This window comes from Neophocaena asiaeorientalis, unplaced genomic scaffold (assembly GCF_003031525.2).
Source record: "Neophocaena asiaeorientalis asiaeorientalis breed wild unplaced genomic scaffold, Neophocaena_asiaeorientalis_V1.1 scaffold275, whole genome shotgun sequence".
Lineage (NCBI taxonomy): Eukaryota > Metazoa > Chordata > Mammalia > Artiodactyla > Phocoenidae > Neophocaena > Neophocaena asiaeorientalis.
The window spans coordinates 8,861,356-8,875,668 of NW_020173679.1; the positions used below are offsets into that span (position 1 = coordinate 8,861,356).

The 14,313-nt window shown below is 55.5% G+C and overlaps 1 protein-coding gene across 1 annotated transcript in view; it reads right to left on the bottom strand.

Annotated features, from left to right (window-relative positions):
• SPSB1 (splA/ryanodine receptor domain and SOCS box containing 1) overlaps positions 1-9,605 on the bottom strand; it is a 24,712-nt gene extending 15,107 nt beyond the window's left edge. The window contains exon 1 of the mRNA XM_024749683.1: positions 9,525-9,605. The gene's annotated coding sequence lies outside the window, so the exon portion shown is untranslated. The remainder of the gene's footprint in view (positions 1-9,524) is intronic.
• Positions 9,606-14,313: the final 4,708 nt, after the last annotated feature.

Here is a 14,313-nt window from a genome sequence, read left to right on the forward strand (position 1 = left end):
GGGGGGCAGGGGGGAGGGGAAGTGGGTTACACCATCCAAAAGTGCCGAGTGGTGGAGATGCTGTTTTGGCCTGTGCAGATCCTGTTAATGCCGGGCCAAGGTAGGAGTCCCCGGTGGGCACCAAACTTCAGGTAGGAAGTGGGAGAAGCAGTACAGGCCCCGGCTCCGGGACCAGCCCCCTTTCCTGCGTCTGAGACACAAGTGCGGATGTCCAGGCTTTGCAGGGCCTAGAGTTGCTACAGGAGTGTCAGGGCCTGGGCTGGCTCAGCAGGTCCTTGGTGAGTCCCCAGGAGGTGGGAGGACCCAGCCCTCATCCCCACCCAGGAGAAGCAAAGCCACAGAGGGGGCGGAGGGCGTGGCCGTGTATTGCCCTGCGGGGCTGGAAGAGAGAAGTGGGGGACAGAGGTGGCCTTGTTGCTGCCACCACTCCCCACCAGTCACACGCAGACACACATACACACACGTGTGTGTGTGTACACTCAGAGCTCCAGCAGCTGTGGTGGCATCAGGGCTAAAGAGCAGGAGGGAGGCGAGGAGGTCCAGGCAGTGCCGTGGCCAGCGGTCCCCACTCCCTTTCAGTGCCGTGACGGCAGTGCTCTTTCCCAGAAAGCATTGCACATTAGCTACGTGTTCCTAAGATCACATCCACCCGTTCCTCCTCAGGGTTGCCTCAAGCCAACCCTCAGACAACAAAGTCCTGCCCCCCAACCTCTGATCGCCCCAATAAGACACTGCTCTCACTGTCCTCAGTCCCTGAGGCTGCAAACAAGGTTCCAGCACCTGGTGCTTCCCAATGACCAATGACGTAGCCAGAAGGGGGTGAGAAGACACACCTGCATGCCCTGGGCTCCGGCGGGACAGGGGACTCTCGTGCTTGGTGGGCGGGTCATTACCCTCGTCAAATACAGCAGGATGAGTATCCCAACCAGGACTAAGAATACGTGTGTAGGGCTTCCCTGGTGGTGCAGTCGTTGAGAGTCCGCCTGCCGATGCAGGGGACACGGGTTCGTGCCCCAGTCCGGGAAGATCCCACATGCTGCGGAGCGGCTGAGCCCGTGAGCCATGGCCGCTGAGCCTGCGCGTCCGGAGCCTGTGCTCCGCAACGGGAGAGGCCACAACAGTGAGAGGCCCGCGTACCGCAAAAAAAAAAAAGCTCTGGGACACAGGGGGAGGGAGGTCTGCGAAGCCCTATGGCTTGACTTGGTTGGACACTTTCCACCTACTGAGAACCCCCTTCTCCCCCAATGCCACACACATCATCCTCACTGGGTCAAAGGTCAGTTCATGGTTCACTGTGAAAAAGGATGCCACTTGGACCCTCTAACGGGCAGAAGCCTTCCATGCAGTGTTCCCAAGAATCCACCAGAGCCACCCGTCCATAGAGGAATTCTAAGTGGATGCACCTCCTCCCGGTGCTGCCGCCGGCAGCCAGTTAAGTGCTCTCTGCTCAGGGTCCGGGGACCAGTACTCTTACCCCAAAGCCCTGCTTCAGAGAGGGTCTGCTGGGGACCACAGCTATCCACAGGAAGGAGGACCAAAGCCTCACAAACCACCTGCCCTCTAGTTTCTTGGGCTCCTCCAAGTGGCCTCTCTGTGCCCTCGGAGGGAGGGAAAACCAGATCCAGAATTAGCAGACGTGCAGGGAAGGAAGCCCAGGACTGGACAGTGGTGCCCAGAGGGTGGGGACGAGTAAGAAACATCCCCGAAGCGTACTGTTTGCGGGTCTGAACGGTGGGCTGGGTGAAGGGCACCCAGCCTTTAATGACCTAAGGCAGTGATTCTCTCTGAAGGGGGAGGGAAGGGCATGCTCCTATCCGTGTCTCCTGGGCACATGTGGTGGAGAACGCCTGTTGGATACACCCATGGCTTTCACTATGCAAGTCACAGAGAAAAGTGATGCTGGCAGAGTTCTATGGGTGACGGGGGACCAGCAAGCCTTGTGGGATGCACAGGGTTAACAAAGGTTAAGGGGAACTGGAAAGGATGTTGGGAAAAAGCCATTTGTGTACAGGTGTGGGCGTGTATCCCAGACAGACCCCAACTGGGACCTGCTTCTCGGCGTGCGGGTGCCATGTGGCAGTCCCCATCCAGGTGTAAAATACGCCGCAATCACCCACCGACCAGCTTTCCAGGGGTCTGGTCTACAAAACCCTACAGCCCTGCCCAGGGACATGTGGGCAAAGATGCTCACTTCACCATGAACTCCAGCAGCCTTGGAGAGAGGGAGGTAGCCCCTCAGATGTGCTGATTTAACACAAAATGTAACACGACGCTGTTAGATTTTAAAAAGCAAATCGGAGAACACCATACAGAGCATGATCCCATGTCTGTAAGAACAGACTTTTTAAAAGATGCTATCTGTGCGCGTTTGTCCGTAGGCATAGAGAAAGGTTTAGAAGGATAAACACCAAACCTTCCACAACGGTTAGTCCTGGAGGGGGGTGGCGGGAGGAAAGATGCGTTCACTTTAAGGACTTTTTGAAATGAAAAAAAAAATTTTAATGCATGTATTCCCTTTTGCAATGAAATTAATGGTTAAGCAAAGAATAAACAGCTGCAAAATACTGACTGAATGCACTACAGTCACAAGTGCAAATTGTCCCCAGAGCAATTGTTCCTACAGGCTCTCCACATGTGTCACTTCTTATAAAGCAAGCACAGGATAAATGTTTAATTTGCCCTGGAAGATACACATGGAGACACTAGGGCATTTAAAATAAAAGGATAAGAATTCCCGGCTACAGCTCTGGGGACATCCCCAAAGGGGACAGTATTTCTATAATGAGTTCTCCTAAGACTTCCAATTATACTGTTTCCACATAACAAATTTTAATTTTCCCAGCAAAAATGAGGTAGCTATCTGTCTCCGTGGGCCCCAAGCAAGAAAAGTCCTGCCCCCCAACCTCCGTGCTCAGACTGGAAACCCAGCCCTGGCAGCTGTACGTGGTTCTGTGCCCTGCCAAGGCCAGGTGGGGAGGTGAGGAAGGAGGACCTCGGCAGGGGTGGGGCAGGGGGAGCAGAGGCTGGAGGGGGCAAGAATGCTAACCTTGGCTCAGCTGGGACAGCTCACTCAGCACCTGCCCGTAACTTGACGCTGTCCCTTCAATTAAAGCCACAGCTCCGCAGTTCCGCCTTCCAAAAAAGCACGTTCGGATCAATTGGCCCTGGAACTACTAAAAATTATCCTTTTGTTTTGTTGTTTAAAAAAAAAAAAGAAAAGTTTGTTGAACGAGCAATACCCTCTTGGAAACATGGCTAGGGTGACCGGTGACAAATGGATGGAACAGGGGTAGGGGGCAGGGGACACACAGAGGCAGCCACTGAGGAGTGGCAGACGTACACTCACCCCCTTTCAGCTCAGTTCCCCCTCAGTGCATCTGACTGACCCCAGAACAGTAAAACCATTGTTTCGACCCAAGATGGGGAAAGAATAAAATTCAGGATGTAGAACAAGGTGACCTATTTATAAAGCCTCCTTTCACCTGCAGATCAAATAAGCTCCCTCCCTCCGCCTCCCCACCTCACACATCGCTGGTTGCAGCCCAGGATTTTGCAAGAGAAGCAGGCCTGAGCGATCGGTTATTAGATCAGGACGCAACTTCTGCAGCCTGTATGTTAGGGTTTTGTGGTTCATCAGCCGGGGCTCCGGAACACATCTCGGTGGTGGGAGCGCCCAGGGTGGGCGTGCTCCGTGCAGCCTGGCCACGCAGCCCCGGCCAAGGTGCCACCAGCCAGAGGACAAGAGCTATGTGGTTACCCTAACCCTAACGCTACCCCATCTCACCTGCACCCTTCCCGGATGCCCGGGAAGACCCAGGAAAGCTTGCTCCAGCAGGGATGTAAAAGTCAGTGTCTGGCCCTAGAATCCACCAAAAGTATTGGACCTTTCTGGAAAGTTCTGACGAGTGATTCTGGAGAGAAAATCCCACACGGGCCGGAGCTCTAGCCTCTGACTTGAAAAGACCAAAAAATGCACCTGCCGTAAACACCTACGAAGGACCCAGATTACTCATGGCACTTTCAGAAAGGGCTCGTATCAGTTGAGCCTTGTCCCTGGGAAATAGCATCAACATTCATTCAGAGACTAAAAATTAAAAAAAAAAGTCACGGCTGCAGCCGAGTCAAGGTTATAACGGCAACGGCCTGTGCTTTGCTCAGATGAGCAGCTCTGCTCTTTGGAGGGAGCTGAGTGACACACAATGACACACAGCGACCTTCCTGAAAGTTTTCTGAGACAGCGGCAGATGTGCCTTTGAGCGGCAGAGGGAACGAAATCTAGATGGTGACCCCCAACCTTGCTCAGGCTGTGTGGTCCATCAAAGTGGGCCTGCCTGGTCCACGCAGGAGCTGGGGGGCCCCGTGAAGAGGGGGCAGGAAGGCAGCACGGAGGACAGTGCCATAGCCACCCCCGAGGGAAAGCCCATGGGTGCCCACGGGGAAAGGCTTGGGGATGCAGGTGTTTCCTCACCCCACCTGGCTGGTGGCAGAAGCCTACAATCCCCGGGTGGCCTGGTGGCCCCAGTGAGCTCACTCCGGTCCCGAGAAAAGTGGGGCTCACCTTCCCCGAGGTGGGCACCTGGAGAAGGCTCTACAGGGAAACAAGGGTCCTCTCTGGAGGCCCTGGCCTCCCGCAGGATGCTCGCCTACCGGCTCACTCCACCAGCCGCTGGCCTCCATCAGGGTCCCTGGAACAAAGTCTGGCCACGCCCAGGCTTTAGGGCCCGGAGGCCTGAGCGGGAGCAGGTGACACTCTGGCCTCCTTCAGCGGGATGTGCCAACTGGGAAAGGTCGCCTCTGAGAGTGATCATGTGGGTCGCCCCACATCCCTTCAGGGAGAATGAGCAGGAAGGAGGCCGGGGAGAGACGTGGTCACGAGAGGAATCAGCTCACAGAGAGGCAGAGGGGCCCGGGTCCCCTCATCCCACCCGGCAGATCCAGGTGATGCTCTCAAACCACGCGGGGGTGTAAAAGGAGGGGCAAGGGCAGCATTCAGGGTAGCTAAAGCACTCAACACAGCATCGGGCGTACACAGTAGGTGCTTAATACATGCTGCTCCCTGCCCCCTCCTGCCTCCTTTTAACATGAGATAAAGCAAAGGACAGAATCTTGAATGCCAAGTGCAAGAGAGCGCTCAGCCAGGGAATACCAAGACAGGTGCGAGTTAAGGCCTCACGGTGTGGCCCAAGGAGCCCAGTCCCATCGTGTGAGACCACCGCTCCAGCAAAGCCACCTGTGGTTGTACAACCTCTAAAACCCCATTAAATAACGTAAACCCTTTAGGTCAAGAGCAGGGGCAGATGTCCCGTAAAATGTCTACAGCGGGGAGAGGCCGCAGGGATGCTCTCTTGCAAACAGGTTCACAGGAGTGGTTCTCAAAGTGGGGTCCCCGGATCAGCAGATCAGCATCACCCGTTAGAGATGCAGAGGCTTGGGCCCCACCCCTGACCTCCTGAATCGGGGACGCTGAGGATGGGGTCCAGCACTCTGCATACTAATGAGCCCTCCAGGGGATTAGGACACTGCTGGTTTGAAGGAATTATAGCTCGACATTCTGGAATCTCAAATCCACATTAAGTGAGAACTGACAGGCTTGGATTGATGAACACAATTTAAAAACATTTCCTGTTCTGTCTTGATTTGAAATATTTCAAATGTTATACGTGCTCATAAGAAATCTCAAAGAAATGTATACAGTATAAATTAAAAGCGTCCCCCTCCCAATCAAATGCAGACACAGGGGCCGCCCACTTACGGCAAAGGATCACACCACACACACTTTTTCCAAGCCGTAATATATCAGCTCCTACATCAGTTTTATGCGTTAGTAGCTGCAGAGTATTTCATTATCACAATTTTGGTAACTTTCCCTTATAGAAGGACATCTGGGTTGTTTGACCGTAATGACGGTCACGTGTGGGAGGTTAAGAATTTCTCTCTAACAAGCTGGCCTTAGAGCCGTTTCTTTCTTCCTTTCTTTTCTTTTTCTTTTTTTTTTGGCCACACCGTGTGGCTTGCGGGATCTTAGTTCCCCGACCAGGGATTGAACCCATGCCCCCTGCAACGGAAGCATGGTCCCAACCACTGGACCACCAGGGAAGTCCCGTGTTTCTTTTCAGTTTCACGGCCACCTCTCCTCTCATCACCCTCAAAATCTTGGGCCCTCAGAACCCCCCATCCCTCACTGTCCATTTTTTGAAGAAGAAAATCAAACGTGAAAGTAACCTACCAAAAGGCTTCCCGACCTTGGAACTGACCGTGGGGTCTGAAGGCGCTCAGGAGCTTCCGCACAGCTAGTTGGGCTGAAGGTTTGTCAACTGGACCTTGAATGGACCGCAGCCAATGAACCTGGACAGGATTCTAAAAGGAAGGGGCAGTGCGTCTCCTAGTGCAACCTGATCGCCGTACCCTGGGTGGGATTTCACGGAACTCAACGGGCTGCCAAGGGAGAGGTAAATCCCTGGGCCTCACAGGCCAGTTGGTGAAAAAAGGACTGAAGCATCCTTTAAAGCCACAATAGCCTGCAGGAGCTTCCTCTGTTAGGTTGCTGGTCTTCCTCCGCCAATCCTGTCAACCTGGAAAGTCCGGAACACCTGGGCTGATAACTCGACAAGGCGGGGAGGAGTGGGGGGGTGGGGTTCTCAGCAAGCCCACGGGCGGTGGATAAATTCACCCTGAACCTCCAGGCAAGTGGAAGCGGCCGGGTGCTAGATTCCCACGGCACCAGCTGGTCACGTGGGGGTGATGCGAGGAGGCAGGAAGGGGGCTCCCCAGCCACGTCTGCGGAGATGGACACAGCCATCCAAGATGCTAGCTGAAAGGATCACTCTTTGAGAGGCACGGAAAAAGGTTTGCTATCTTAAGTAAAAGGAAGGACACAGCTGTATCTGCCCTAAGGTAAAATCTAGAAAAAATTATACAGGCACATGCAGGAAAAGAGATGAAAAGGAAGGTGGAAATATGATGCCTCTCTGTTTAGAGGGATGAGCTACATTTCCTTACTGTTGTCCTATTGTTACAAAACCATAAATGGATGAATCCAAATGTCCATCAATGCATGATTGCATAAGCCGATTGTGGAATATATATTCAATGGAATATCATTCAGCCATAAACAAGAATAAAGGACTGACACCTGCCGTAACATGGAGGAACCTCAAACCCTTTATGCTGGTGAAAGAAGGCAGATATAAAAGGTGACGCTCCCACTTTTATGAAATAGCCAAATCCATAGAGACAGAAAGCAGCTTGGTGGTTGCCAGGGGAGGGGGAATGGGGAGTGACGGCTAATGGGTCAGGGTCTCTTTTGCAGGGGATGAAAGCATTTTAGAACTGGATGGAGGTGGTGGCTTCATGACATCGTGAATGTACTATATGCCACGGAACCGTCCTCTTTAAAAAGGTCACTGTTATGTGAATCTCGCAACAAATAAAAAAACATAAATGGATGAAAACCATGCACTTCTCCGAAATCCACACGGCAGGAGGCAAGTGTGGAAAGGGGCTGCAGAGCAGAGAGGAGCTCAGAGCTTGCAGAGACCTGGCGGGCAGAGCCAGGCCCGTCAGCCAGGGTTACACATGGGTACACAGCTAACGATATTCATATGTGGGGAGCGTGGAGCCTTCTAGAGCTGAGTTCTCTGCTCCCCGCCCCACCCCCCTCGTCTTTCCTCCAAAAAGCGAAGAGCTGTGGTTTGGCAACCCCGCTGCCTTGAGACGGCACCTGTAGATCGAGTTTCTCTGGAGGAATTCGGAACGCGGGCCCGCATCCTCATCCCTGCACCCGAAACGGCGCAGGCAGGGACTGACCAACACATGCACAGCTGCCGCTGGTCTGAGAATGAGCCTGTGCATGAGCCGAGGTCACGAGGGACCCCCGCCCAACACACCCCCGACTCTGGGTGCAGGGCAGGGCTAGGATTCCCAGGTCCCAGCTTTTCCACAGGGCACGTCAACACGCCGAGGACAAGCTGGCAAAGGCTGCGCACTCTGTGTTATCAGGAAAGCATCCCAGCCACTCAGCCCCTTACTCACTCCCTCGGTCAGTGCCCATCTGCCAGCTAAGACGTCACACCACGGGGCTCTGGCTCAGGCCAGCCGGGCCCCAGGCTAACGCACAGTGTGACCGGACCTGCTGCCGTACGCAAACCTGTTCTAATGGGTGGAGTTTCTGTGTTCTCGTGAGGATCGTCGCTCAAGACCTGGACAGACCCCAGCTTCTCATGCCAGGTACTACCATCTCCCACAGACCCCTTCTGGCCAGACTTGCTCGTGGAAAACACGGAAAGTGGGCCCCAAAGGGCCATGCTCAAGGCCTATGTGTATACAGTAGGTGCTCAAGAACACCTGAGTTGTTTACTTACCCGTCCCACAAGCACCTGCTAAACCCCAGTTGGGGAGCGCGGGCTTCCCGGGATCCTTTCTTTGTTCCTTAGTCCCCGAGAACCTCAATGAAGTAGATGATTCGAAACTGGGGGCCACAGATGGTCGGTGTCTGAGAAAGTAGGAGAATGTTCCACCTATGCTCCCAGAAAGCATCTTCCCCAGGTGGAAACCAGCAAAAACTGACAAAACCTACAAGGTGGACACCTGCAGAAGTGACCCAATCTGAGAGGTGGTCTGTAAATGTTCAGCTGATGAAGGTTTGCAAAACAGCCAAGTCCAAATAAGGTGACTCAGGGCTGGAATTCATTCCAAGAATATTTATTAGGCACCTACTATATACCTTATGCACATACATACTCTATAGGTAGAAATCATTGCCCCCGTGGAGCTTACAGTCTAGTTGGGGAGACATACAGCCATCGTAACAATCACTTGAACAATCAATGCAAGCTTCAGGGCAGAGATTTTTATCTGTGTGTTCACGGTGGGAGCCCCCATGCCTAGAACATTGCCTGGAACAAAGCAGGTGCTCAAGAAACAAGCGTTGACTGAATGAATATCTAACGTAGGGCCAGGTAATAAGTGTTAAAGAAAAATGAAGCAGAGTAGTGAGGACAGAGCAAGGGATGGGAGAAGGTGGTGAGGGAAGGCTTCTCTGATACAGTGATACATGGGCAGAGACCTGGGGGAAGGGGAGGAGAAAAGCATGTGACTATTCAAAGGGAAGCGTGTCCTGGGCAGAGGGAACAGCACGTGCAAAGGCCCTGAGGTCTGAGCATGCGTGGCATGGCGGGGGAAAAACAGAGATGCGGTACGGCCAGAGCAGAGAGAGGAAGAGGCCGAGGAGACTGTGCAAGGTGGGCAGACGGCAGGCACACCAGGCCCTGAGGGCCACAAAGAAGGGCTTTGGATTTTGTCTTCAGTGTGACAAGAAACCGGCAGAGGGCTTTGTGCAGGCAGAGGGCACAGTGCTTCCCTTCTAACAGAATCCCTCTTAGCTGCTGTGTTGAGAAGAGGCTGTTGACAGCTGGAGACCAGCTAGGGAGTCAATGCAAGGATGCAGCTTGGACCAGGGGGTGGTGGAAGTGGTAGGACCCAGAATGTTACCCGAACTAGCTATAACCCCATAGGTGAGATCATACCTTGCTTGAGCAAAGGACTGCTTAAGCTCAAAAGCTGGCGGTGAGTGAGGACGCAGACACAGAACCCGGGAAGATGGCGGCCTGATCCACGGACCAAGGACTCCAGCTCTCGTTCCATCTACTCCTGTGACAACAGGGATATCGGGCTACAAAGCTTGAGGCGCACATCCCGAGGGCCTCTTGCCCGTTTCCCTGAGCTCTGGTTCAGTGCCTCCCATTTGCCCCTTTCAGAGGCAAACGCAAATCTTCAGTACACTGAGTGTCCCACCTCAGGTTTATACATCAGTCTCTTGTGAGTTTGGTAGATATCTCTAAACTGTATCAATATTGGATACACTGGGGGAAGAAGTCCAGTTCTTGAACCTGCAAAATGTAGATGGGCCATTATGACCCCAAGGGCCCAGTCCATCCCTTTGGGATCCTTATCTGAGTAGCCCTGAGGCCCCTATCCAAGACTTCTTGGAACTGAAACATGGTGGATCAAGGAGAAGATGGAGAAGACTACAGTCTGGGGCTGGGCTGCCTAGGCTTAACCTTCAGCTCCACAAGCTGGGCGACCTTGGGCAAGTGCTCCAACCTCTCTGAGCCTCAGGTTCCTCATCCACTGAAATGGGGACAATGACAGTTCAACCCTACTGGTTTGCTTTAAGGATTAAGTGAGGATCCCATGAAAAGCTTAATAAAGTGCCAACACTGGCCGTGTATTTGTAGTTTGTGGTCTGAGGAGAAGGAAGGGAGGGAGGGAGGGCTTCTTGAGAAGGCGTCTCTGGTAGCTCCCCAACAGTAGAATGTAGCCATGCAAATCCTGACACCCACTCCCCACTGCAAACTCAGCAATCTCTCAGAGAACAGCCACCTCGGGGTGTCCGTGGCCCAGCTCTGTGGCTGCCTCTCGCCATCTCAGGCTCACTAACGGCAACAGAGAGGTCTCCACGGGAAGCCCGAGGCTGGCAGTGGTTTTGTCTGCCTCTGCAGAACTCTCCCGACGCCTCCCCCTCATTCCCCGCTGTGCCTGCTCCGGGAAGGGAGTGATGGGGGTGGCAGCCGTGGCAGTGGGGTGCCATGCCTCTGTGCTCTCTGGGGCCAGGCAGCCGGGACGGACACATCTGGAGAAGTTTCTTGGGAAAGCAACTTGGATCTGGCGTGAGCCTGGGCCACTTACCACATTTGAGAACTCAAAAGGAAGAAAGGGGAAGTGGAAAAAGGGAAATTGGTCCAATATCCATTTAATGGGCTAGTCCGGGGTGACAATCAGGGCAGAGGGAGGAAGAAGCCAGACGGAGGCACTTGCCTGTCTGGCAAACTTGTCAGCCCCACTTTGGAACCAAGCAAGCCCAGGATGGGCCATTCGAGCTGGACCAGGGCCCCCCCGGTACCTAGTAGGAGTCGTGCACACGCCTCGGCTGGGCTGCTCTGCGACTCCATACAGACCGCGCTCAGAAAGGTATTTCCTCTGCAAGCTGGACTTTCCATAAAATCACCACAGCAGCGCATCACCTTCACAGGCGACATGGGGAGCAGAGGACGTGTCCCCCACCCCTCAGTGTCAAGGAAGGCCAGCCTCGTCACAGCCGCGGGGGGCACAGACCACAGACCCAGGTGTGGGGAGCCCTCCCCACCCCCAGGTGGGGAGCCAGGCAGTGCAGTCCCATAAGTGCAGGAAGACCACGGTCCCCTCCCGCCCAGCACACTGAGTGCTTCTAACACTGTCCCAAGTTTCCGTTCCCATATCAAAAGCGCCTCTTTTCTGCTGAGGTGGCAAGACCTGCCAACAAAACAAGCCGCTGGGACCCGCGTTTCTGTAACACAACGCCTTCCCTTGAAACGCACTTCAATGAATCACTGAGGTTAAACAGTACCGACAGCTGGGCTGGTGGAAGGAATCCGTGTGAAAGTCGGACAGAGGCGCTCAGGCCCCTCCCCCTGCGCCGTGTCCCAGCCCCCCGCCCAGATAGCCCCGCTCTTGATTGACAGCACCCTCCCTCCAGGCCCCCAAACGGAAAAGCAGACGCGCCTGAGATCCTGCATGCGGAGCAGTACGAGTCCCTCCTTGCGAAGTGATCCCTTTAGGAGCGAGGGAGCCAGTCACCACATGTGCCCTGCATCCGGTCACGCCCCGGGGAGCCCGTGGGCCCGCAGCAGGGGCATCACCTGGGAGCCTGTTGGAAATGCAGACCGCCTCCGAACGGCCCTAACACAGGTGCTCTGTGTGCCCAGGTGGATGGCGGACGTGCTGTGGGCCCTCCCCAAGTCAGAGGCCAGGAGGAAACACATCAGCAAGGAAGATAAATGGAGCCCCGTCCATCCCTCTTCAGGAAGCCAGTCCTGAAACGTATCTGACTCCCAACAAACCAAATCTAGAAGCCGACGAGTTTAACAGAAGTTATGGGCAGAGCCTGTCAGGGCCCCGTCGGGCGCACCAAACAGGCTGTGGTTCCCTGGCCCAGACGTTCTGGAAGCCCCTGGTCACTCGGGGTCTGGGAAGATCAAGGTGGGGGCAACACCACTTCCGGGCCCCGCCCCCCAAGCTCCTTCTGAGCCCTCCTCAGCTCTCTCCGCTCCTCCAAATATCCCCAATTCCCCCACCAGCCAAGCCAGTCCAGCCGCGTCCGGGAGCCTCACGCTTCCTTGCAGCCACACCTGTTATAACGCCGTTCCTTTCACTTCAAACAACCCACCCGGCCAGAATCCCAGCCATCCAGGATCAGTCCCTCTCGGCCACAGAGCCCTCCCTGGCTGGCCTCCACGACCTGGGCTGTTTAACAGCAGGTCTCCATTTCCCTGCAAAGTATCACCCCAAACTAGCTCAGGATCCTGGCTTCTGCCAGAATCTAGAATGAAGGTCACCCCCGGGGCCCAAGCAGCATCCCGGCTGAGGTCCACAACCCTGCCCTTGACCCAGCCCCACATGGCCTGCCAGCAAGTGGCCTCACGGTCTCCCAGACACCTACCGGAGGATCGGAGTTCTGGAATGTTTCGGGCCAGTGCCCAGGCAGTGTCAGTGGGGAACCGCAGGAGGGAAGCCCTTGGTCCTCAGGCCAGGGAGAAGGAAGCGGAGTGCAGGCGGCTCACTGGTGCCCCGGGAGCAGGGTGTCTCCCTGCCAGTGGCCGGGCCCTGCGGGTCCCCAGGCCTCCCTCGCCCGGGCTGGATCAGCCCTGGCCTGAGTGAGCTCCGCCGTCACCAAGGGGAAGCGGCCCTTGGTTACCGCTGGCCAGGAGAACACAGAAGGCAAAACAAACACTGGACTCCCTCCTCACTGCTGGGAACAATTACAAGGTAACCGGCCAGTTTTTAAAAGCCCTCCAGAAGGGAGGCTGCAGGCCCAATGGGAGGCTGGTTTGTAACCCGTTCCCTTCCCGCTGCTGCCGCGGCATCCTCCCCGAGACCCAGGGACTCTCCCTCCACCCCACTCAGGGGACGCCCAGGAAAGCAAGGCTGGAGTCACAGAGGAAGCGTGGCAAACAGTCATGGGCAGGCAGTGCGCCCTTCCAGTGTCCAAGGCATGTTCCAGAACGGCAGGTGGGCGCAGCCTGGCAGGTGTGGACCCCAGCCGGCATGCAGGGGCGGATTCACGACAGCACTCACCACTGCCCCCTTTCCAGATCCCCTCCCAGCAACGAACAGCTGTCTTGTTCCCAAACAAGTTGTCATGTAACGAACAGAAACTCAGCAGCGAAGAATGAAGTGCCTGCTTACCAGGCTCCAGCTGCGGCTGGTGGGCCATCCACCAGGACCGCCCCCGGGCCGTGGCCACCAGCCAAGCGCTGTCCCCGGGGAGGGGGCTTCAGGTACAGCCTGGGCTCTGATCCCCAACTGACGCCTGGCAGCAGACCTGAGACCCCCCAGCCAGTCGCACACCTCCTCCTGGGAACAGAGGACGCCCCCTGAGCCCAGGGCCTTGGCTGCATCCAGACCCAGGAGCAGAAACCGTGGGGAGGCCCCAGTGGAAACGGGGGAGGGGGAGAGCAGAGTGACACCCCAGCCCCATCCCCAGGTCTCCCCCAGGTGGGGGGCACACGCAGGAAGAGGTTTTCTTCCCTCCACCATGGACCTGCATCTGAGCCTCAAGGCCCTCCAGGTACCGGTTTCAAGGCTCCCTCTCTTCCCTGCTCCCTCACTGGGAAGGTGGGGCACCTTTTGGGGGGCCAGACTGCTGACCTTGGATGGGGAATGTGGCAGCAGGTCCAAACCCCCGACAAACAGGACCCGTCTCACCCTCTTGGATTCCCTCACCCCACCCCACAGGGCACACTGCTCAGTTTTCCCATCCTGCTCAAGTCACACTGGTCTCGGGGAGAAGAGTCCACCCTGGCTTCACTGGCCTCCCAGGGGACAGACAGAGACAGACAGACAGACAGACAGAGACAGAGAGAAAGAGAGAGAGAGACTGAGGCAGAAAGAGAGACAGAGACAGAGAAAAACAGAGACACAGAGAGACAGAGACAGAGAAGCAGAGGGAGACAGAGACCGAGGTAGAGATACAGAAGGACATGGATATAGAGAGACAGAGACACACAAAGAGACAGAGAGATACAGAGAAAGACAAAGACACAGAAAGACAGAGAGACAGACAGAGAGACCCACACACAGAGACAGAAAGGCAGAGAGACACAGAGACAGAGAGACACAGAGAAAGAAGTGCAAAGGAAGCAAGGGGACGGGAAGCAGGAGGGTGGAGACCCTGCAGCCTCAACAAACTTGGGCTCCTCGCCACGGCTAGCCCAGCGTCCCCATCAGGAGGGCGGGGCTGAGGCTCTGAGTGGGAGCTGCCTCCCCTGGTGCTGGCGG